Below are 25,389 nucleotides of genomic sequence, written 5' to 3' on the forward strand. Positions count from 1 at the left end.
GTTTGGTATCTTCCTAAGAATACTGGGCTTTTTGTTCATTCTGCTGAATAAATGGAAGCCAGGTAGCCAGGCCCCTTGTTCAGGCAATGCATGGAATTGAGACAATTCTGTGTTCTTTGATGTTTGAAAACCAAGCTGGCAATAATAGAACCATCCAATTATGTAAAAATCAGGAGCTTGAGGGTGTATTGAAGCCCAAGTGAAAATAAATAGAAAAGAATGTCTAGAGATAGCAGCCATTCAGTGTCCATAACTGGCTTGGGTTCCTTTATTGTCAGCCCTTTTCCAGTCCTCAGGACAGATCTAACATGATTAGATCACAGCATCCCCTATTTCACAATATATACTTACTGATAGACACTTGTTTCCAGTTGAGATTTTTTTTTAATATGTTGTGTCTTTGAGACTGCCTTGGAATATTTTATATAACATCAGCCACTGTGCAGATTTGTCTATTGTACAGTAATTACTTAAATAGGGGATTTTGTATGCTACAGCCAGTGATTCATAAACTGCAGGGTATCTGCAAAAGCAGGCTTTCATTGGGATTATGGGATGTAAAAAGCCTGAAGGTTTTTGCCTTTGATAGCAGACCTGCCATGGCATTCACATAGGGTTTGTCTAATAAATTGTATTAGTGCTGATAACTTCCCTCCCCCAACTCCTTACTATTCTGAAGTGTTTGAAAGAAAACTGTTTCTGTGCTAGTTATTGCTGCAGCTATCATTAAAGCATATGTTCAGCAGGCATGCTGTTGACCATGAAGTGTAAAGGAGAAGTTGAAAAAGTCCTTCAGAAATTACTTAACATTGTGAAATTTGCAATGATGTGATTTCTAAGTAGAAATAAGGGAGATGTGGAAAGTGTGGGGAAAAAAGCACAGCTAGTTGTTCTCAATGTCTTCAAGGGGATGTACTCTCTTATCTTCCATCAGTTTAGGGTTAGGCAGCTAAATCTCCCACCTGCTTTCGGAAATAGTCTCAGCCACTGACAAAAATGGAGCTACTGATTGATTTAGGGCCTTGTCTAATTTGGCATATCGAATTATTTCAAGCCCACAAGAAGGAGGAGGACATGCTGATGACAGCATGTTCATGCCTGTGTGTTCAACCAATGTGTTAGACTAGGGATCCGTGCCAGACACAGGTAAGCCTAAAGCTTTTTCCTTCTGTGAGATTCAGCAGAACTGGGCAAGGGGAATCATAAATATTATGATAATGGCTTGCTGCCTGATGAAAATACCTAATTTTTCCAAGGGATAGAAGGTTTCTGGTGAAATTTCCTTGCTGAATTTTCTGTCAGCCTATTTCTAAATGTCTGCATGTTTCATGTCATAAAGACAGAAACAGTAGTTGCTCGTGAGTTTTAATTATAGCCAGCAGAGAATTTCAGTCATGCTGATGCTTGTTTTTATGTTGAGATCCAAATGGCTGAATTTTGTTTCCAGGGGTTGGGAAAGATCATTTTCTTAGTCATATTTCTCTGAGATTCTAGAGCTGTGCAGATAAAAACAAAACTGAAAAAGAACCCTTAGTGCTATTAACTCCCTTCCTTCTGAAGTCATCACAGCTCAGGTAAAGCAGTTCAGTAGAGAGTAAATTCAAGCTGGGGTATGTAAAAGCAGAGTGCACGTTTGGTGCCTTTAAGATTGTTCACTGACTTTTATTGCCATGCAAAATGGTCACATCAGACATTAGCAGCAGAAAATTCTAGGTGTCCAGATATCTAGACACCATTGCTAATTTTTGTCTGCTGCCTAGTGTGCAGCAGGTTGCTTGCTATTTTAAAAACTCAAAAAAAAAATAGGAGGGCAGTGAGTGTATAGCTGTGTTTGTACTGTGTATTACAGACAGAGCTCTATATCCTTCACTGAAATCCTGTGTTCAGCAGGGGTTCCTTGGGTTAGCTGCTTTGTAAAGATTTAGTTTTAAAGTCCTGTTTGATTCTACTCTCACTATTCTCAGCTTTATTTTGCAGCATTTGGCCAGGTAAAGTGATGCTCCCAAACAGGGCGTTGGAGGAGACTCAGCTCAGCTCAGTAAATCTGCAGGTAGACCAGAACTCGTTGCCACTGTTTTCCATATGTTCCTCTCCATGGGGGCCTGACTGGACCTCGACCTGAGGAAGATGCAGAATGGAAACTTAATGGACAAGCAAGTCCCACCCCCAGGTATAGGAGGCAGCCAAAGTCTTTTGTTCTCACTCCCTTTGATTTAGGATATTTCTGTCCTGGGGGGAGGAGCGTGTGTGTGTGTGCGTGTGTGTGTGTGTGTGTGTGTACACTACAGGAATCACATTCACCCCTTGCTCTGCTAACTCCATGAACACATTTAATGCTCAGCCCTAATCTGCAGCTCTTAAAAAAAAATCTTCCCCTATTTCCTCTTTTTTTTTTCTTTTTATTTTTTCTCTTTTGTTTTAAGTTAATTCACACTGGTTAATCATTTTAGAAATGTTTAGGGCTGGGATTGCGAAACCTTTGCTGGCAAGAGTTTTTTCCCCTGGAGTCAAGGAGACTACTCATTAGCATGACTACTTGCCAGCATGAAGGAGGGATTCACAATCTGGACGTTTGTAGTTTTAAAAATATGTCTCTATTTAGCTGATTTGAGCAGCTGAACAGGGCTAGTTATGGAAATCAGGCTGTCACACTCTGGTGTTTTACTTCAGAATTCATCTTTGGAGAAGAAATGTATTCTTGCATAACACACACTTAAACAGTATTTATCTGATTGGTGCCTTCAATTTCACGTGCAAGCATTGTGTGCTTTATGCCCAGCATAAACTGAGCCATTTGTTGATAAACCCCTGTTCTATACCCCTCTTAGCTTATGCACAGTGCAAAAATGTATATGGGTCAGTATTGACAGAAAAGCCATTATGGGCAAACTGTGCCAGTCTCTTGGATGTGGGTAGTGCTTGCAGGACACTTGTTTTTGAGCCCAGTGGGTGGAAGATGAGGAGTTGGGTATGGTAAAATCTGCAGGACATGAAGGTGGCATGACTCTGCCTCTTGTTTCTGCTTGTAAGAAGCAAAACTCAGAGGAAGGAAGCCTGGCTCTGTGACAGAAAACCCTGCGCTTTATCTTACACCAGTTCCCTGCTGTGAGTCAGTCACTCCCCCTTTGCTTTTTCTGAGGACAAGTGAAACAATTCTGCCTCTGCTCTGCATGGCTAACAGCAGCAGTGACCTTCAGGCTTGCTACTTAAAGCTGGTGTGGGATCATCCCAGGGAAATTTCCAAACAAACAACGGTATCTTTCCCTTTCCCTGCTGCTCCTCCACCCTGCTCTGCTTCGTGTCTCCTCTGCAGCCATCGAGTCTGGGTGCTGGGCTGCTGGTGCACAAGAGTTCCCTCTTCTGTCTGCCTCTCCCTCCACCTTCCACGAAGCTGACAGGGGGATTTTTCACCTCCTCACTTTCCTTTTTCCTCTTTGATTAACTTTGGACCAGATGGCCAGTCCCCAATCTCTCAGCATGCATTTGACTGACAGGAGCCTTTGATAAACCTCATAAGAATGAAGTCATCTTCAGGTCACCTCCTCTGCCTGGCCTTTAGCATCCCACACATACCACCATTATCTGCTGAATAGGAGACAAAGGAAATTAGCTCCAATTCCCTATCATCCCCATTATTTTCACACTGATTTAAACAATGAGGCAATGAGATGCCCTTCACTTTCCTTCCAAAGGTACAAATGTCAGCTGTTAAGAAATGCAAACAAGAGGGTTCCCATGTTAATGGATGGGTTTCTTTGTAAAGCCATGAAGTGGTAAAGTGGATTTATTCTCTGCCTGCCTGGAAAATGCTTAACACACTTCTAAACAAATTCTTTAATGACTTTTATTTTATACACAGTGTGGAGTGCTTGAGAAGTCTCATTGTTTTGATCTGGATAGATACAATGAGGTGATATACTGCTCTGTTGTTTTTCTATATGCACTTATCAACTGAAACCTTGGAATCTGAATTTCTTGATAATATAGAAAGGTTTAGCTGTGTATGAGTCTGAGTACTGCAGTGTAGGAAACTACCTCCGATTTCAAGTGAGGAAAGAAATCAGTATACTCTGAAGAGAAGACCAAAGTGCGTGAATCAAAACATCAACTCTCCAGAGAATTCTAAGTAGTAACCTTATATTCACTTGACTATTAACATCTTATCTGAGAAGAAAAATAACAATACACCTTAGGAATTATTGCCTATGGGGCATTTTAGCACAGGCATGCCAGAAAATATCTGCAAAAATATTTGTTTTGATGTATGTTCTTTCCCATGGTTGTGGTCTTTCACTTGAACTGATTTGACTGTCAGTTAATTCTGTTTTTTTGGCAACTGAAAGTGTCTGATGATGGGGTACTTGCATGAAAATGTTCTCCAGATCACTGGCACACCCAAATATATGGCACACCCAAATCATCAATGGTCTCTAAATTAATGCTTGGGAAAACTGATCCATAACTTGGACAACATTAAGAGATCCGACACTTCATGTGCTTTACATTAAAATATAACTTGTTTTTTTTCTTTTTTGTTTGCTCTCTCTAGTAAAGCATCTTGCCTCCAAAATGGGGGTTCCTAAAAAGTCATCTCCTGATGAACAGTTGAAAAGCACCACAAAAGAACATATTTATGTATTCCACAGCAGTATGATGCTGGATGCTGGAAACTGGGAGCTGCATTCCTGTTGCCCAGTATGAAACAGGAGTAAGGACAGTGTGTCAGGTCACAAGACTGGTGAGCAATTCTGCAGACCTTGCCAAATTGCTAGACCTTGGCTTCCTGTGCAGCCAGCAGAAAGAAGAGTCATCTTGGTACCAAAGTCAGGCATGTGGAGAAGTCAGTCCTGCCTGCCTGCTGCATTGTGGCTCCTTCTCTCTAGAAGTCTGAATCACTCTTTGCTTATTGACCTTAGATGCCACTGTAGTGAGGGTTTCTACACTGGACTCTTACATTGAGCAGCCTGAATGTGGTGGCACTCAAAGTGATGGTCTGTGAAGGCCTTTCTGCTGTTTTAATGTCCTAGGTGGTGTTTCCCACATACCCTTGGTAACTGATGAAGTCTGGCCTTTTTCTTCACAATATTATCACAAGTACCTTACTTCACCAGTGGCAGAGAGAATTCAGATGATGAATTGTCTAGGCTGATTTATGCTTCTGGGCACCCCTGGCTACCCTTCAGCATGAACTCTATGTCTAGAGAATGATTGCAGAACTGGAGCATGAAAGGACATCTAGCTTTTAAGTAAAGACCCTCTCCATGTGAATTCAAATATAATCTTGCTGCTGAAGGAATATGTTAATATGGAAGTCAGGCAGAACCTGTCTTTTTTTGCTTTGTGAGAGTCTTTTTTCTATGGCTCCTGTTATTGGTGTAAGAAGATCCATTCTGTGGTACTGTAGTAAATGATTCCCATTCAAAGCTGGGCATATGAACCAAACAGAATCACTAGTTGAGAGAAGTCTTGAGAAAAGTGAGTTAAGCCTAATTAAAGTATTAATTCTTCAATCATTCCTGAAAAAAAATCAAAAGAAATGTTTGCTTCTTTTTTCCTTCCAGCTAAAAAGCTCCCAGTGTGGCCTGTACCATCAAGGAATTTAAACTGCATAGCAATTATGCCTTGTTCCTCTTTCCTCTATATTCCATCTTATGGGGTGAGCCTTAAATCATCACAATTCTATGGGTGCTAACAATAAAAGGACAGTCTTCTGCCAGCTCTCAAGAACCTGCAATTCATGTTACTTTTTGAAGCATTTGAATACTAACACAGAAGGCCAGATGCTTGCTTCCATTTATCAAGTCTCACCTTGTTCATGTTGTGGTGTTTCTATCTTGATCATGGCTGACTTTTCACCAAGTTGCCTTTTTTCTGACCCCTTGACAGTCAATCCCTGTCCCAGTCTGAGGTTTCTCCTTTGCCCCAGAGGGACACGAAGGTGGTTCAAACCCTGGTTTTCTATGAAGTAGCCAAAGAGAGATTGCTGGAGATGGTTTTCTCTTTTTCCAAGGATTGTTTATTGTTTCATATCTCAGGAACTTTTTGCCTGGCCAGCAGGGTCTGCTCAGCCTGGCATCCATGGTGGAATCTGCCTGATGAAGGCAGGGCTTATCTTATATAGTTTATTCTAGGTATTACATGTTTACAAAATTTTCCCAATACAATACAATTTTATTAAATGGTCCAGCCCTGAGCCCATCCAATCCAAGAGTGCCAACGTGTCACCCAGCATGGATGACATGGAGAAGGAGGAAAAGGTGTCCATCCCCCAAATTCTCCATCTTGGCCACGTGTCCCTTATCATAAACATCCAAAAAAACCTATTTATCTATGTTCTAACAATCCAATTTACACTTCACTAATTTTGGTAGCTTGTTTCCATTCTCCTTGTGCTGACAACTTCCCCCAGGGGTTAGAATTCAGCACCTGTGACACCAAGGTCTCACTCAGGAGCCTTTGAGACCCTTTCCAGGGAGGTTTTGAGACCCCCAAGGAGGGCAGAGGTACACCCTGGGCTCCCACAAATCCCCAGCCAGCCAACTGGCTGAAGGTGGGCACCAGGCTTAGCTAGCTGGAACACAGCGCAGGAACAGATGGCTTCTGCCCCAGCAGCCTTGGTAGCATTTTAACACTTCTGAAGGCACCTTTGCACTGGTAAGGGTGGGAAGCTCAACACATTCCCATGCATCCTGCTGCACGCTTTCTGATTGGAATCTGGAGGAGGAATTGAACTTCTGGCAGCAGTTCTGAACTTGGCAGCCAGACAGTTTCTTCTAAGGACCCTGCTGTGTCAGGGTGCAGATCAAGGTGCAAAACCAACCCTCCGAAAAGCTTATTTTCCTTAGATAGGGAAGAACAAGTTGCCTGCAGCTAACCTGTGGCAGAGATTGAAAATTGTCTGCAGTACTAAATATGGTTTTTTAAGCACCATTCTCTCCCCCAGTTTGTTTTTCTCATACAGCCTGTCACTGCTTGGTGTATTTATCTGTCCATCTCTGCACATGACTGGACACACCAAGAAGAGGGACTGATATTCTGGCACCAACAGAGTGTGACTTAGGTTGCATTAGGAGAGAAACTCAAATCAAACTGAAGAGCAAGGACATGGCAAAGCTTCTAATCTCAAGGTTTTGACTTTTGGGGATTTTTAAGCAGAAGTATTAGCTATCTGCAATTCAAAGTGAGGGGTTGAGGGTGGGGGGCTTATGCTTCCCATTTTGTTTTTAAGAAGGTCACAGTGAAAGCTTGTGATTGAATATTTTGCATGGAACTGCCTATGACAAAGAGAAAGACGAGGGGTTTGTCAGAGTACTATGAAAAGAGAGAAAGATCTGTGTTAGATTTTAAAGGTATATTTGAAAGAATGAAATAAAAAAAATGCTTTCAAATCCTCAGGGACTTTGCAATTTATCAAGAAAGACACATTCTTCCTAATGAAAGGTTACTGACCTTCATGAATGTGACAGTTCAATTACAGCCCATTCATATGCAGAGCAGTCGTTGATAAAGGATTTAGGAAATGTGACTAGCATAGCAAAAAAAAAGGGGGGGGGAATGTCTAGAAAATTATTTTTTATTGTGGAGCAAGAAATATAAATAAGATTCAGTCAGGTAGTAGAACCTTTTCTTCTCTGGCCCAGCGACCCATTAGATTTGCTTCAGTGAATACATTGACTTTTTCCTCTTTTTTTTCTACTAATATTTCTGTCTTTTTAATCCTCTGAACTACTAAACCTAACAAATCATAAAGCCCTTGGGGTGCTGAGATGCAGGGTTTCAAACATTTTTTCCCTCTGACTGGCAGAGAAAGCTGGAATGTGTCCTAATGTTTTTTTAAGTGCTTGAGTAGTATTTAAACTCTTAAATGGATGGAAAGTTAAAGCAGCAGCAAATGCACATGCACATACATGTAACCCCCCCCTTCCTTTTCCTTCCACCTTTTCCTCCCCCTGCTTCCCCACACACTGAGCTTGGCCTCTCCAAGGCTGTTAATAGCCAAAGCAGATATTGGCTAGACTCTCTGGAGCCAGCCTTCAGCCAGTGGAGGGTGACACCTGCGAGCTGATGTTTGTTGAACTCCTCCAGGTGTAGGAAAGATGCTTAAATTGACATAAGGCAGGAGCTGTGAAAACAGGCAAGTGTGTTGCTCATATATACACACAGATCCCTGGAAGATCCCAAGGCCAAGTTGTTGCAAAACAACCAGAAAGAAAGAGAAAGAGAAATGTTAGCCTTGCTTTGAAGCAGTTCCAGATTATCTGTTTATCCATCTGCATGCACACACACTCATGGATCTGGGCCAATGCACACGTGAAGTGTGCACAGAAATAACTTGAGGTGCACACATACAAACCCATCTTGTGTCTTAAGGTGAAAGCAGGCTGATCACTTGTGGAGTGAGATAAGGACAATCCTTTGAGTAAACCCTCCTTTGCAGGTGGCTCTGGGTGGAGCAGCTGTGGTGCAGGTTGAGTGCTCAGTACCTCACATGTATGCTGGGTCAGGGTTATATGGAAGGCATTGTCTTCCAGACAGCAACAAACAGATTCCCTACTTTAACCCAGTGCTTGGATTCAAGAGCAGTCAGGTGGGTGGGAAGAAGTGCCAAGCCTGACTTTGGAAGTAAGAGCCAAAAGGTATTTCCTTGACCCTCCTCAGTGCCAGTGAAATGGCACTGCCCAGGCACAAGGCTGAGATTTTCAGCACTGCCCAGGCAAGGAAGAGCTGCAGGGATAGAGTGAGATCTCTGTGAGATCTCTGTGAGATCTCTTATTCTCAGAGGAGCAACTGCAGGGGGCAGAAGTCAATGCAGAATTCCTTCTACTTCTGCTTTGACCATGATGTTTTTGGGAAACCAAGACCACTCTGAGTCCTTCACGCTGCTGCACAGTCTGTCTCCCCTGCCTAGGTACCTTCTCTGGGTAAATTTCAAGCCCTATCCCTAGTGAATATTTTGAGCACTTTGCTGACTGGGTGCTGAAATTTGTATGTGTTCTCAAGAAAGTTCCAAGAGGCCTGTTTGGAGGCCCTCTGGTTTTTCACCAGCAAACACCCATTGGTACTGACTGCTTTATGGTCTCTCAGCCTCTGTTGGCTCATTTGGGTTTAGGTGATCATTGTAGAGGAGAGAACACTTTCTTGTCCTTACTCTAAATTTAGATCAAGGGCTGGCATGGAACTGGCTTTGGCAGCATTGAATGATAATGTCTCATAGCAATGTATACAAATAAAGTAATCAATCTGTCTTTATTGGTACTTTCAGATGACTTTGAAATACATAATTGTAAGGTATTAAATTATGGAAATCATGGTAGAAATTACAAGCATCCCTTTGGAATGGTCATATTCTTACTTCTCTTTTAAGCTGAAGTTTATCTGATCTTTTTTGAATGGCTTTTTAAAAAAAAAATCTTTGTTCTTCCTTTTGTTTGTCTCCTACCTGAGACCTTCATGAGGGTATTAGGAGAATTTCCCAAGAGAAATGAATCTAATATATTCCCACAAGGTCTGTTTCCAATAAATCCATTGATGCAGTGCAGCAGGCAACCAAGCATTTGTTTGGGACATTCTGAATTTTTTACATCCTTCTTGCTTTTCCTGGTGCTCAGGATGCACTAGAAGCTCTGGGCCAGCTCTGACAATCAGATGACCATCTCCCCTGCCATAGCTTTGAGCTGTCTCATAGGATACCAAGATTACAAAGCCCTCTGTGCACTGGAATTTTCTAGTTGTATGTACACCACTTGCTTCTAATATTGAAAAGAGAAATGAGATAAAGGGATTGAAAATGTTGTCATTTTTAAGTTAAGACCTCTTTGGAGTCTGTCTGTGCTGTTAGATTCATTGTAGGCAGGGTCACAATCCAGCAGAAGAGTTAAACACTGAAATTGGAACATTTTTGTATCTGAACTGAGGACTGAAACAATTATATTTAAATGGAAAAAGTACAAGAACTAATCCAAGGATATTCTGTTAGATTCTGTATGTCATTCCTCAAATATGTTTTCTGCAACCTGCTATAGTTTATTTGGACTATGAAATGATATAAAGGGTTTACTGGAATTCATCTGGGTTAACCTTTCTGCAATGTTTTGTCTTTGCCTATTATAGATAATGCATGCTATCTAAGTTTGGGGGGTTTTTTTCCCTGTAAGATCCCCAGAAGAAGACTGTAAAACATTTGTTACAGAAGGGCTCACTTTTCACCAGTAGTAAAATGTATTTAGTCTATTTACCAATGGCTATCTGACCAACTCATTTTTAGATACTTTCATTTTCATGACAGAATTTAATATTCAAATTGAGTTAAAAGCCATTGCTACTGAATGCAAAATAATAATTATCAGTAGCAGCAGCATGAGAACATTTCTAACCACATTAGCTTTGCTGAAAAAGACTTTGTTTTCTGCTTACATTTAATTGGCAGGGTTCCTTCAAAGTTTACTCTTGGCCCTGAGACTTGAGAGTGCAGTCAGGCATGTGGCTGAGAGCAGCCCTAATAGGCAAGGCTGCATAACCTCACCAGCTGAAGCTCAGGGGCTGAGAGGGAGCTGCTCACCAGGGGAAAAGCGCAGAGCACTGCCGCTCAAGCTAGCATGAACTTTACATACTGCATGCCTTGCTGATTGATTAAAAATGTAGTCATCCTTAAAGGCAAACCTCCTAAGGACTTACAGCAAGTCACAAACACAAAGATGGTTTTATGTTGTGCACTTTTATGTAGCAAACTCTTTTGGGATGAGGACTTTGTTTGCAGTCAGAGAGGGTTGGTTGGTGGCTCCTGTTAGCTCGCTGGTTGAGGCAGGTTCTCCTCAATCAGTCCATGTGGAAACCAAACTGCACCTGAGCAAACATTGGAAGGGGGAGAAAGAATTGCTTTCAGTTCACAGCCACAAAAGTTGGAGTAACTTATGCATGTTCCAGTAGGGAAAACTTTCTCTCATGGCCAATTGTTTGATAAGATACGGCAGGAATTAATTTTAGTGGGACTAGTAATCATGAATTATTGTATGGCTGGCCCCCTTCTAGGTGGATCTGGAAGAAAAATGTTGATCAGACTTTGTCTCTCAGTTGTTCTGGTGCCCTCAGTCAGCTGTATGAGATAACAAATAGGAAAGCACTTGCATACATATTCTCTAGATAACAAAAAGAGGGATGCATGTGACAGGCCATGAGCATCTTAGGGTAGGGTTAATGTCTAGCCTGGAAAGCACTGGGAACCAAATAGCAGGTAAATGTGCAAAAGCACATTATGGTCAGGGTAGGAAAATGGTCTCTGAGGGAACAGTCATACCATTGATAGTCACTGGACCAAAGTACTGATAGATTTCCTTGTGTGAAGTAAGGCTGAGGGGAAGGAAAGGTTCCTTTCCAAGCAGATATGATGTGCCACCAGAGCGTCCTGGAACTCCAATTTCAACATGGGCATAAATTCTTCCAGGTGCTGTTCATTAAAACTGTGCTGAAGAAGGTAAAGGCACAGAAAGTTGAGTGTTTTACTGTTATTTGTCTGGACTAGTGCATACTCTGCAGGTTAAGGTAGACACTGCTCTGTCTAGTGTCTTACAACATATTGATAGGAAGGACTGGATCCAGAGAAGGCAATGTTGGCTCACATTCACAAAATGTTATAACTACATGCACATATATGTCAAATTTGAAGTATTTCAACAGACCCCAATTCTGGTGTATCAAAGTGTCTAGAAAACACATTTCTTCAAAAGAACCTTTTCTACTTTGGAAAAAGCAAGAAAAACAGTAACAGGCAAGATATATTACAAAATCTGGGCCTCAATCCAGGAAAAGCACAAGTTTCCAAGATACTCACATTTCTACATTATGGCCTATATTGAGGTCAAACCTTTTTAAGGTGCAGATTTTTCTTCTGGTACTTCAAGAGGAAACAATGTGGGCTCATTTCCATTTTTTTTTTTTTGTCTTTATGGTGAATAATGGGATCCTGGGATATTTGTTTTTTAAAAGGTTGATGACTTCTTTTTTATTGCTGGGTTCTGTTCTTGTCTCCTGGTTTGCAGTGAGTCTTGATGGTGCTCTTAAGGGTTAAGAATTGTGAATTCCCCTTGAAGAGGAAGGACAGTGAACCTTAAACAGATTTTCTCCAACATGCTTTTTTAGCAATCAAAGAAAACCTATGAAAGCTGGAAACTTCTGAGTGTTTGCTCATCTAAACCACATTTTTCTTTCACTGTTGCTCATACTCCTACAGTTTTCCTACAGTCTCCCTATGCCAATGAGATAATTAAAGCATGAATTGCTATTGTCAGACAAGGTGACACTGGAAAAATACCTCTAAAATCGTTTTAATGAAAATAAAAAAGTTGAGAAAAATACCCTATCACTTTGTCTCTGACAGAGACAGCCCTTAAAGATTTTTGTAGGATAAAGAAAAGTCTCCTCAGTGATTTCAGCAGTTCATCTGTGCTGATCACAGGAAGGAGGGGTGTAGCTGAGAGATTGCTCTGCTCCAGCCAGCATCCCCTTAAGAGAGCAAACTGGCACCAGCACAGGGTGGTATCCAAGGTTATTTTCCAATCTGTGTCTTGATTTCCTGGAGGGCAGTGTAGGGGTGACTCCAGATCAGGCCTGTGTTCAGCCTGCCAGGGCAGCCAGTCCTGCCCTGCTGGTTTGTATCAGGTAAGAGCAGGTGTACAATCCACTCCTGCCTGCCCTTGACCTTGCTGTGTAGACAGCAAAGAAAATCCTTTCCACTCATCCCCCTGCCTGTCACAGTTAATCCCATGCATCCACTCCTTTTAACACTGCATGTGGATACATGCAAATGTCACTGTGAGTGTAAAGGAACCCAAGGGACTTCATACAGGGGCACATAGTGACCATTCAATGGTGCTATTAAAAAAGAAGAGGGAAGATATAATGGAGGTGTGTGTCTTTCCTGCCAGCCAGCTACAGAGTCTAACACTGCTGGTACTTTCATGTTCTGCACGAATTGCTGACTAGGAGTCTCATGTGGCTGTTCTAACATACATTAGTAACATATATATTCCATGCAAAAGCAGGCTTTGTCTATGCCCAGGTACTGTTTACACATTTACAGGTACTGACAGTCTGTGGGGCAGTCAGCAATCCTTATTTTCAGCCAGATTTCTGGGCAGGTAAAATAGGGCATATTTGGTGAAACTGGCCCCTGGAGCAGCTTCAGTAATGCCAGTTCCTGGCCTACTGCCTCACATTTTAAGAACAGGAGGTCTGCGTCTTGGTATCTTCTCTGCTGCAGTTCTGGAGTGCCCCAGAACTGGTCTGCCTTTGTTCCATGCATCTCCTCTCCTGCAAGGAAGGCCAACAGAAGGAAAAGGTTAATAGGAAATGGGTTGTCTCATGATCCTCTGTGACTGGAGTAGCCCTGCAACCTAGCTAGGGACACTGTAATTGATAGTGAAAGTTGAAGTGGTGCAGAAGATTCAGTCTTCAGGTTTAAATCCTGGGCACTTTCTACGGTGAACTCTGTGCATTTCCACAGAGATCTTGTTGCTCTCACTATTTTTTTCTAGCCTCTTCTTGAATTAAGGCACAGCAGCAACTACTCTCACTGTCTCATACTGAATATATTGGGAAGTCCATGCCTTCTAGTACTGCTTCATATCAAAGTTTTTTGCCCATAGGATGAAAGATAAGGGGGATTTACTTTTTTCTGCCAGGGAATGTGTGGGCTGGAAAACATCTAATCTGTCAAACTCTTCATGACTAATAAATATTAACTGCTTCAAGTATTCTAATTATCTAAATTTTTAAAAATCTGTGGCCAACTACTTAAATATTTAACCATCTGCCAAAAAGCAGTCTTGGAAGTTTATTCTACAACATAAAGGCACTGTTGTTGAAAATGGAAACTTTTAATACAGTGTTGAGATTAATATGATGTTGGTTTGGTTTTTTGGGTTTTTTTACTAATGAATATAATGTTTTAAACTTTGTCAAGGTCTCCACGTGACAACATTCCCAGTTTCCTCTAAACATTCCTCCATTTGAATGTGCCTGAGGATCAAATTGGCAGAGAAAAGTTTAAAAACTCCCTATGCTGGGATATTGGACAGTTGGAGCTGGTCACAGGATATGCCCATTGCCTCTTCTGTGTGATGCAATACCCAAACACAGTAGGATGCAGTAGAACAGGAATAATGATATTCATTTTCAATTCAAGCTTAGCAAAGCACATGTATGCCAGCTGGGCTTCCAACTCCTGGTCTTCTCACTTTCTTTTGCGTTCTTTGCTTCTCTTGATCTGGCAATGTCTGCAAGATACTGGAGGGGAAAAAAGAGAGAGGGAGAGACTTTGAAATCCCAGGCAGCAAGTAGGAACAATCCAGACAGCAGGTGATATTTCAAAGCATCAGGTCAAGAAGAGTCATCAAGCCCTGAGGCCTTATATCACTTCAGACCCCAGAAATAATCTGAATTCCAGAAGCTTCCTGACCTCTTTAAAGGTAATAATGAATAATCAATACTGTATTTGATCCCTTGCATAAAGGCACTACAACAAATGGCATCAGGTCTTTTGAAAGAAAGAATAACATTTTGATCTTACATTGTAAAATTGCCATGCTCAAGACTACCTCCTGGCTCAAAGGCTTAATTATGTAATGACATCCAGCTGGACTACAAAGGGCTCTTGCAGTAAGCCAGGCTCTTCTGGGAATAAAGTGTCTGAAAGGAAATGTTTAGGCTCAGAGATCCTCTGGCACAAAATGATGTTCCTGAGGAGGATCCAATGTTGTATCACTTTTATGGTGTTCTACTTAGGGCAGGGCAATCAAAACAAGTCTATTTTCAATGCAAGAGACTGATTTTTTGTGGAGACAGTTGCACCAACACGTGAACAGAACACCATTTTATTCAGATTCTCTGAAGTGTTACAGAAGTGATGAATGTAAACTTACTTCCCTCCTTTCCCACCCATTATATGTTGCCTCTATTGTTGTATTAGAATTGTCTACTGATGGACAAAAGATTAATTACACCAGCTTGAGCTGTCCCCTCACTACTCAGGGAAAGTAAGAATGTCTTTTGGCTGTGGCATAAATGGTTTTGTGTTACAGATGTCTGAGCACATGTGGACTTATGAATGTGCATTTGTTATCCAACCAAGGCAAGGAGCCCTGCCTAATTGAGGAAGAAACCCTGGAGAGGTAACTGCCTCCTTTCAAGATGCTGAGGTAGAATTTATTTTCCTTTCTTTCTTTTTTGTTTTCTGGTGAAAGATCTGAAAATGCTCATTTTGTGAGTTAGGACACTGGGATGCCTGCCACATTTTACCCAATGTGTTTAAATCTGAATTACACGTGGGACTTGCATGTCTTCCTTGTTGTCTGGGTTGGGATATGTACATCTTGACTGGTTTATGCAATAGTCATCTCTTGTATATCATGAACATCATAATGTACATACATTATGTATGTACAGCTTTAGGTCTGGAACTTGAACTTACAGTATTTCCCACTAACAGTGCACCAATAGTGTCCTGCAATACTGTATTGATCCAGACATGGACTTCATGCCATTCCTGCCAGCACTGCCAATTGGTGCAGTGCTGACTCTGGTAGTGTTTGTTTCCAGGCTGAAAACTCTGAATTTAGTGAAGAGGTAGAGCAGAGCAGCTTTGCTTCCCGTCATTTTTGGCTGAGGATAAGGACTAAATGATATTTCACAAGCAGTGATTTCACAGATTCTTCAGAGGAAGAGTCCTGCTTTTATCACCTTTAATGAGGTACAGCAATTACTTGCAGGTGACTTCCTTCATTTTTCATTCATTGTGCTTGGAACTCCCTGGGTGAAAATTAGATTCTATTGTTCCAACTCTTGTAGACATTTCTAAATTCTAATAAAGACAGAATTTCTAAGATGCTCAGAAACCTAGTTTTTTCTGTCTTAAGGACAGAAGAGCTGACACCAAGTCTGGTAGACTCCTGTTAAATCACACTTCAAGCATGCTCTCTCTCCCAGTCTTATGTCTCCCTTGAGTGAAATTCACATCCATATTGCTACTAGAAACAAATATTTATGGAGGCAGGTATTGCATGGGAAGAAAGTATAGCACAGGAACAAGTCTTGATGTTGGACCAAAGTTCTTTGTACTTGGTGGAGACATGAACAATGACTTCACTGAGCTGCCAGTCTGGCACTGTTAACTTGGATCTATTTGTGCTTTTCAGCTCCTGCTCAAACACAAAGGCTCCATAGCTGTTACCACTCTCCACTGACTGTGCTGTATCCTTAGCATGCTCTTTTCAGTCTCTTGACTCCAGTTTTGTCCTTTCCCTAGCCAGGTCTTTCTCTGTGATTATCCCAGTTCAATGGGATCTTCCAGAGGGGCTATCTTCCTGAAAGATAGGTATGCAAGAATAAAATGTCATAATCATAGAAACAGAATAATGAAAGGAAAAAAAAAAAAGTAAAATATGTCTAATATTGTGGATATTAGACAAGTTGTATTATTTATAATTATCAAGCTGTATTATCAAGCTGTATTATTTATAATTACATGTTAATTTTCTCCTGTTTCTGACTATGCCAGGTTTTTTCTTGCCTTTTGGTAAATTCTGCTATTCACTGTCAGGTTTTATGTGTAAGTATATCCATATTTGTGTGGGGGTCATATATATATATAGGTGGGGGAAATATGTAATGAAAGATGTGCCACAATTTGCTTTAAGGTAAATTTGTTCTGTTGGTGATAGCTGAAGCAAAAAATGGAGAGAAAGTAATATGTAAAGAAATTGAGTTATTAATGGTTCTATGAGGCCAAAATAAAGGAGCTTATAATGTCTTTCTGTTTCAAAGAAAATTCCATGACTGTGCATCTAATGAACTCTTGAAAGTCAAGACACCAATGTGGTGGAATGCCTTGACAAGGAATGTAACCTTCTTTCAACTGGTGATAGATTTTCTGTAGATGGTATCAGTAGGCACAGCAGAAATGAGATGCAATGTATTCCTTCTCTGTAAGAGAGCTGCAGCTTTTAACTTCTGTGACTGAAATTTTTAATTCTTTTTTTCTTGCTTTGCTTGTCTGGTTATTCTGTCAGCTTCATGGGAGTTTTTTACTTCGGGCTGATTTACCCCCTCTCTCCATTTTCCTTCCATCCCCCAAGACCTAGTATTTCTTTTCGTGCTTTGGCTGAAAGTAAGTATAACTTTCTGACTCTTAAGCACAGCCAAAACAAAACTTCATCTAAACAAAAATCCAAGAGGGCTCAGTCATGCCCTCTCAGTCCAGATTCAAGGCTCTGATCTGCATGGTTCTACCTGTCTTGAAGGAATCTTTCCCAAGAAATAGCCTTTGCCTTCTCTGTGATCAACTGTGGAAAAACATACCAGGCTTTTCTCTCACACTGCCTAGTCATCTCTCTAAAATCCTGTTCAGACTAAAAAAAATAGTGAACAATGTACTGAAGACAAGCTTTTCAGTAAATAAAAATGTATTTTATAAGAATAGGGATAAAAGAGTTTAAAAAAGTAAAACATCGTCCATTCCCAGCCTTTACATTTTGAAAACATTGATTAAATTAGTTTTTCACAGTTTAACCAGCACTACTTTTAAGCTTGCTTCCCACGCTGTTGTGCAAGTTACTTGCAGATTACTCAGGGATACAAATCCTCACCAAGCCTGACTCCTAGTGCCTCTGAAAAATGCTCATGCTGTGAAAGAAGAGGCATTCAGCTGCCCTGGATTGAGCAGGCTGTCAGGCATCCTTGGAGAAGCCACCATGAAAAGAAACTCCAAAACTTTGTTTAAAGTGAGGGCTGTTAATCATGGCCTTGGTGCTCTCACTGGGGAGGGGAGGAACCATTTGAAGTCAGGAAGCTGCAGTATATGAAAGTAATGAAATCGAAATGAACGCATCTTTTGCCAGCTGGTTTCACACCCCCAGTTGGCAATACACAAAGGTTTAGAGGGGGAATTAAATCCATTTTTCAACAGATATAGCTATTTTTGTGATTATCATATAGATTCCATGAGCTGCACTTTGGTCCTATCAAGACAGGAAGGCAGCTGCATGAGAGGTGGAAAGAGAGAGAATGATTAAGATGAAATCAGCACCAACAGCTATCATGGGCAGGGAAAGTAGCATTGGATCCCTGCCACAATACCTTTGCAACCTGGTTTGAATGGGCCTGATGGGATGCCATAATGTAACCTACACTGAACAAGGTACATGGAAAGCTGTCTGACATGGGGCTCTATTTCAAAGAAAAAATGCAGATTCCTTCCAGGCTCTAATTGTTTTTATTTTGTTTGTTTTGCTCTTGGGGCTAACATTGCGTTCAATAAAATGAGATTTAAAAAGTAGAGTGAAATAACACTCCGAACCAGATTCAAGTGAGAAGAACTTGAAGGAGAAAGAGATTTCCTCAGCATGAGTCTTTAAATCAGCTGAAGGTCCAGAAATAAATAGACCTCATCAGTCTATTCTGTAGAGTTCTGTTCTAACTTATTGTTCTGTTATTTCTTGGTTTGATTGGTTTTTTCCCCCCAAAATCACTGCCCACCTCAGTCCATGAATCCTATTACTAGGATTGGAGGTGAGTTTGATCAGGAGACTGCTGCCCCATTCTGAACTGATGCCTCAGCTCCCATCTTTATCAGCTCTGGGCACAATCTCACCCTCCAAGCACAGCTGAGTTTCCAACCGGAGAACAAATTTGTTTTGTCTATCAAAGGTCAGGACCAAGACCTCAGCTGTGAACTGCAGGAGTATAAATACTTTCTGGCAATTGGACTGTTGTTGTCTGGTATGTCTTCCTAGCCAAAAATTGTGGCACCTGCTGTTTCTGACAGCAATTTCCCCAACCCCTTTTGGATTACCGAAATACATCCCTGTGCAAAGAGCACATGTATCTCTTGTAGTTCCAATTTAAGTCCTGTTGTGATTATTTAAGAAGTGCTTGGGAGCCTTGCAGGGACACAGTCATGGGATGAGCTTAAGATTACTTTCTATTTACTGTAAAGGACTATAAAGAGTCATAGCAAAACACCCATGCCAGGAGAGCAGAGAAGAGCTGACTGCAGCACTCCAGCTGCCTCCCCACTGCCCTGAGTACTCAAATGGCTCTTGCTGCACTAACAGGTGGAAGATCAGTGTTTTTTCATGTTAAAACAGAGAAAAGGGAGGTGGAGAAGGAAAGAATAAAATGAATGACCTATTGAAGCTCTCTTAAAAAGTGTACTGATTTAGTGAACAAAAAGTGAGGGGTACCCATAAACTCCAGGCATTGGTTTAGTGGTTACTAAATATTAGGGAGAAAAAAAAAATACTTTTCTGTCTCATAAATGGCATATCAGATATTGACACTTACTAGGCTCCTTTGTATTACCCAATTTTTCAAAAGATCCAATGTGCATTTGTTTTATTGAGAAACAGAAATAAAAATAGAAGGTCATGGCTTGAGAGGTGGGTTTTAGAGACCACTTTTTAATTCTGCCTAGACTCTAGAAAAGTCCTTGTTAGGCTAGTCAGACTCTAGAAGACTCCATTGATTTATCCAGCAAAAGTGAAGACAAATATCCACAGTCTCTTGTTGCTGGCTTGCCAGTTATTGAATACTATACAAAAACTGCAGATCAGTAGCACACAACCTCTTCAGAACCCATGTGTCATTCTGACAACTTTCCAGGACCAAGGGGGGCAGACCTAATCTGCATACACATTAACATAAATTTACATAGGAATTGAATCGGAGATGAATGTGCACAGTTGTTATTATTGTGTATTTACAATAAACTTCACTGTAAGTGTTGACAGCATTTCACAAAACAGAGAGGAAGACAAAACATTCTTTGAGAGTCAAAGAGTAAATGAAGCACCATTTTCCTGACAATGGTTCTTCATGGCTTCCCAAAAATTTGATGTGGCCACAGGCATTGAGGAATGCAGCTTTGAGGCTCTGAGATGGCAACTGCACTTGCATGAATGGCAAAATAAATCTGATTTTCCATAGATAGGAACTTGCTGTGATCTGTGGTTGAAGAGACTGATTTTTTCAGGGACAGAGATAAGGATTATGGAATTTCTGCATCCTCCTCCAACTCTGTATTTCAACACCTACTTTTTTTATTAGTCTCCATGAGTTCCACCTCCCTCTGCACTGCAAGAGGAAAGGTTTCACTTATCTCATGTTTTTGTCTACTTGCTGTTTATACACTGGAACTGGTATTTATGAGTCAGAGATGTGTTCTGAGCCTGTGCTGGAAGAGGGGGTGCAACTGAACTTTCAAGGGCAAGACAGGGGAAATTTTCTACCTCCCAATATGGAAGAGTCAGTGCTGCACAGTAGGATTCCGAGTATGACTTTCATTCCAAAAGAAAGGACCCTCTCTGGAAAGACTTTTAAATAGAAGAGTTTTTGATGTAAAGCAGAAGGAAAACATTCTAACATTGATTCTTCCCAAAAAAATTAATCTGCGATGGGCACTGACATTTAATAAAGTGGCCTGTAGCATCTCTGGCTGTAGAAGATCCTGGGAAAAACTCCAAACTGCCAACACAATTGCTGGATAAGGCAGCCTAACGGACCCAGAGGGCACTGCCAGAAGAAATATCCCCTTTAACTTTCAGCCATGGTGATGCTGTGCACTCATTACCAAGGAGGTGGAAGAACAGCATGATGTGCTTGAATAAATTGTTCAGTGTACTTGTTTCAGATCATGGAATTAGCTGTTATCTAAGGTTATTGCACTCAATGCCTTTTCTCTTTAGAAAGTGCAGAATAACAAGGAGAAGGATGTCCATGTCCAGCACAGGTCTCTCTATACTATGGTTTGTGTGGTTAAGTTGTTCAAGATAGGGAGGGAAATTAATTAAACCTCAAAAAGCATATACCTGTCAGTGCAGATAAATCTGATTTAGACCCAGGGCTGAATGTGGCAGCTCAGGAAACATTTTTATTAGAACTAAGTGGATCCCACCAATGGTTTGAGGGTCAGAAGTGACAGAGGTATAAAACAGACTAAGCCCTTGAAACGTTTATGGGAAATTTACCACTATAAGTACCTGGCATAGTTCAGAAAATCTTTTGGTATGATCTCCATATGGACCTTGGGAAGGAAAAAAAAGTATCTGTGAGTTGGGGCTCACAGTCCCAAGCATTTGCCACGGATGATAAAAGAGTTCACCCTGCATCAGCCTCTGCCTATACGTGAGTTCTCAGCCTGCAGTGAGTCTGAAGTACTGCAATACAACCTAAACCTTTTTGACTCCAAGTTATCTCTTTAAGCCTAGGTCTGAAGACAGGGACAAAGGCCTTTTAAAATATTTCTCCAGGAGGTGCAACTTCAGGCTGTAACTGGACCTAGAAAAACAGGACACTGATTGGTAGCACACGTCTTTTTGTCAAGCTTTTCTGGGCTGTTTGATTTGTTTCACTGGCACGTCTCTTTGACAGGCTTTTCTGAAAGGATTCAAAAGCTCATCCTTTATACAATATGATTCACTTTTCTATTGGTACTCTAAAAAAGGAGAATGAAAAACATCCTCTTGAAAATCTTGCAACAATTATTTGCCATCCTAAAACATGTTCATGTCTGAACAAGAAATCATAAATAATATTATCCCCGTGAATCAATGTCCCAACTCAGGACTTTTGCTTACAAATCTTCTCATAAATTATTCAGCCAGTTTGAATTTTGGTGACTTGCTGAAGAGAATCTAGGTCATAAATTGATATATCCTAAATTGGGTCAGCGACAGGATAGATTATAAAAGGACTTTTACTGCAGATCCCCAGGTCCTATACCCTGCTGCAATAAATATTTAATTTTTTTATGGAGTGTGAGAGAAATCCAAGAGACTGGGAAAGCTTTGGTTTGAAATACAGTATAGATTAGTGGTAGAATTTCCTGGGAGAGACAGGCTCATTTCTCTGACCTAAGTTAGGGAGAAGAGGGAACTGAAAACAATCTCCAGCTTCCCCAGGGACAGATCCAGCCGCAAATAGATAGGAAGGTGGTGAGATTTCCTCCAGGTGCTTTCTGTGAGGCACCCATCTAGGAGACAATTTCTGGGAATGTGAATGTGGGGCAGAGGAATGCTTAGTTTGAAAGTGCAGATACAAGCATCAGGCTCCTTAGAGCCAGTGTATCACATGTCTCCAGCAACTGAAATGTAAGGTAATTCCATCATGCAGTGTTAAGCATCTGTAAGCTCAGTTGACCAAATGGGAGGGGTCTGGAAGACCTAAATTTTAATTCAAATGCCTGACATGGCAGCCTGTTACTTTAGCCTATTTGGGAGTTTAGTAGCATGTGCTTTTATGCTTACTATCATCTTTTCAGCTCTTTCCCCACATTGCTATTTTGAGCCAACCTCAGTACCCACAGAGGGCTCCATGACCCATCCACTGACTGCTGAGTTTGCTATGAGACTAACTGCAACTCTGAGCCTGCTTTTCCCTCCCATCTGGCAGCAAAAATGAACTGCTGCTGACTGAATGACCACTGATTCTCTTGGAAGCAGAGCTGTACAAACAGCAACAGCCAACTCTGTCACCATTTGTGAGGATTTGTAGCTTGGGCCCTGAGACATCTGGCTGAGATATTTACGCAGTCCCGTACTGCACTCACTGAGGCTCTGCGTTCACATCTGGAGTCTAGACTGAGTGACTCTATGGGCTGGCCTTAGAGCCTCTGAACAGCTCATGTCCTCCTTGTTCTCCAGCTTGGTCTTTTTAGTGCTTTATTCATTTATTTATTTGCTGTAGGTGCTTCTATTTCATCTCCTTAGACATTCCTGTCACTGCCATGTGAGAGCTTTAGGAAAGGAATGGCAGTGCCTGACAGAGAGCAGGTAAAAGCAGGTGGGATGGGCAGGGGGAAAAGGCTGTGTTGTGGCAAGGCACCACTGCACATGGGTGCACTGATGGGGGATACCTGGAGCTTGATTGTGCTGTTTCTTCTGAGTTTTACAGCTGTGGTAAATGACAGTGCTCACTACACAGTTTACATTCAGCACAGGTGACAAGGAGCAGGGGTTTCTGTAAGGTTTTAGAGGTGTAAACTTTTTGAGCCATTCCCACTACCCTGGGAGCTACTATCAGGGAGCTGTAGGTACCACCTGGGCCATCAGAGCTGCTCTATCTCAAGTTGGTTGAAGTTGGTCCCCACTAATTTTCTCAAGCCTGTCAAGGACACTGTGGTTAGTATTCAGTAGGCTAAAATAATGATCTGAGGCATTGGCACAGGGACAGTAGATGCATCACACGTCCCCTAGGAGAGACTTAGGAATCAAAAAGAGACATCTAGGTTTAGAAAATTAATCCCTTCTATTAGTCATATGTTCTGTCTCTGTGCTTAATTTTGTATTGTTTGGAACACGGGATGCTAGTAACTTTACCCTGTGCTGGTGCTGTACTTTGAAAACAGGTGAATTCCTGGCTGATCTGACTGACACTGTCCCTGGCAGAATTAACAGTTGCTGTTGCTGCCTGCCCTAGAAGCAAGTCCTCTGAAATATTGCTGCCTTTATTCCCAGCCTCAACCTAATTTCTTTCCCTTAGGCCTTTATTCTGTTAGTTCCACTTGCTCCTCTGTCTGTCCCATATTCTCCTTGTAACAGTTTTCCTTTGTTTTAGATTTCCTGGTTGCCTAAGAGCTCTGTCTGCCACTACTGAAGAAATACTGCTAGGGTGTCAAGGGCTAAGTAATGCTGACAACAGTGGGGTTATGACCTGGAAATCCAGTGGAGAAAAGGAATTGGCTAATAGTGAAAATACTCGTAGTGCTTGAAAAGATGGGTACTCGGAATGTACCTGCTTATGTATCTTACATAGATAAGCCAGAATCTACACTGAGAGAAAGCCACAAACTACAGAATTACAGGCAGTGAAATGCAGCTCAGTTTATTCTTTAAAAGAGGGTGAAAAGGGATTTCAGATATTCTCTGTGCACCCAAAGCAGCCAGCAACAGCACGATGGCAGTTCTAAGTAAAGGGCCTTAATCAGAGTATATAAAAAGACTGGAACGATGTTTGAACAACATGTCCAGCTCCCAAGCATTGTCTCTTTCCTGCTATCAACGACACCCATTGTGCAATAACAACATTTGCAAAGAGATATGTCCCCTTTTGTGCATGGAGAATGCATTGAAGCAGCCATAGGGCTGCACTAGCCTCAGCTAGAAAAGTCCCCAAGGGCCTGTCTGCCAGCTGCTGACTGATGTAGAGCTGCTGCTGCTGATAATAGGGTACATGTGCTGGCGTGGAGCTGAACTAGGCAATCTGGGGCACAGTCAGATGTGCTCAACAAGGATCAAGTTCAAACCTGTTTAAGAAGTTCGTTCCCGTCAGTGGTGATTTAAGCTAAGTAGCTTTGCTGTGTATTGGAAAGGACAAGGAATGCTCACATAGTCAGCTACTTCATCTTGGCTGTCACTGTGGTGATTTCAACACAGCCAGGGGAGTCAGAAAGACAGCAAACAGCTGAGATCTGTGACATCCTAAATCACGCAGACACACGGTGCTAAAGATGTATTTCCATCAGATGTTTGCCTGCTTGTATGTAGCAGAATTATGCTACATACTTCACTTTCTGAGTAGTAGAAATCAAGAGGTGTGAAGACTTCTTTTAAGAAATAGATTACTGTCCCACACTGTAAATGGTTACTGTTAGTGGAATGTTGCTGATCCATTCAGGAGCAGGCAAAATGTCAGTGTAGGTGAGACTGGAAAAAGTAGATTTTTTGCCATAGAGATTAATGCACCACCATTGGAGAGCAAACATAAATTCCCCTACTCTACTAAATGCTCTCACCGGAGAGGAAATTAAAAAACGATCACTGCAATGTTCAAGAAACATAAATACACTATTAATTAGGCAAATGAGCACTGTAAATGACATTTGTGTTAATGTCACGTAAATATATCATCAGCCATGTTCCTCTTAGACATATCCCACATGTGCTAAGCAGGATATACCATTGTGTGAATAGTTCACACCATCCAGCATCACAGAGATTGGCTATATTGTTTTCCAGGCTAAGAAACCAGAGTTGGACTTGTATCAGAACAGTCATATTGTGAAGTTGCTGAACATAGCTCCTCTGTGTTTCCCAAAATTATTCAGTTTCTTCATCTGAAGAGCATGTTGAACAGCAGGAAACACAACTGAAGACTTTCCTAGTGATTATTCCTCCCGGACAAACTAATGCCATATTCATTCTTATGGAGAAACTGAGTTCCAGAGCAGCAGCTTAGCTGTTATTAAAGTTTTTTTTTCTTGAGAGATGCCCAGTGAGGGCACCTTCAGGTAGATCCACTAAAGTCTTTGAATCTAGGTAGACCCTTAAATTATAAATAAAATCCAGTTTCAAGATTCCAGCTGGTTGTGTCAGCAGGAGGTTGGATATTAATAATATTAACAAA

The 25,389-nt window shown here is 41.3% G+C and overlaps 1 long non-coding RNA gene across 1 annotated transcript in view; it reads left to right on the forward strand.

Annotated features, from left to right (window-relative positions):
* Nucleotides 1-1,970: 1,970 nt before the first annotated feature.
* The window catches only part of LOC306800277, a 28,004-nt gene continuing 4,585 nt past the window's right edge, over nt 1,971-25,389 (forward strand). Inside the window, exons 1-2 of the long non-coding RNA XR_013773793.1 lie at nt 1,971-2,170; nt 15,075-15,191. This is a non-coding gene — a long non-coding RNA (uncharacterized lncRNA). The remainder of the gene's footprint in view (nt 2,171-15,074; nt 15,192-25,389) is intronic.

The sequence above is a fragment of the Erithacus rubecula genome (genome assembly GCF_903797595.1).
Source record: "Erithacus rubecula genome assembly, chromosome: 3".
NCBI lineage: Eukaryota > Metazoa > Chordata > Aves > Passeriformes > Muscicapidae > Erithacus > Erithacus rubecula.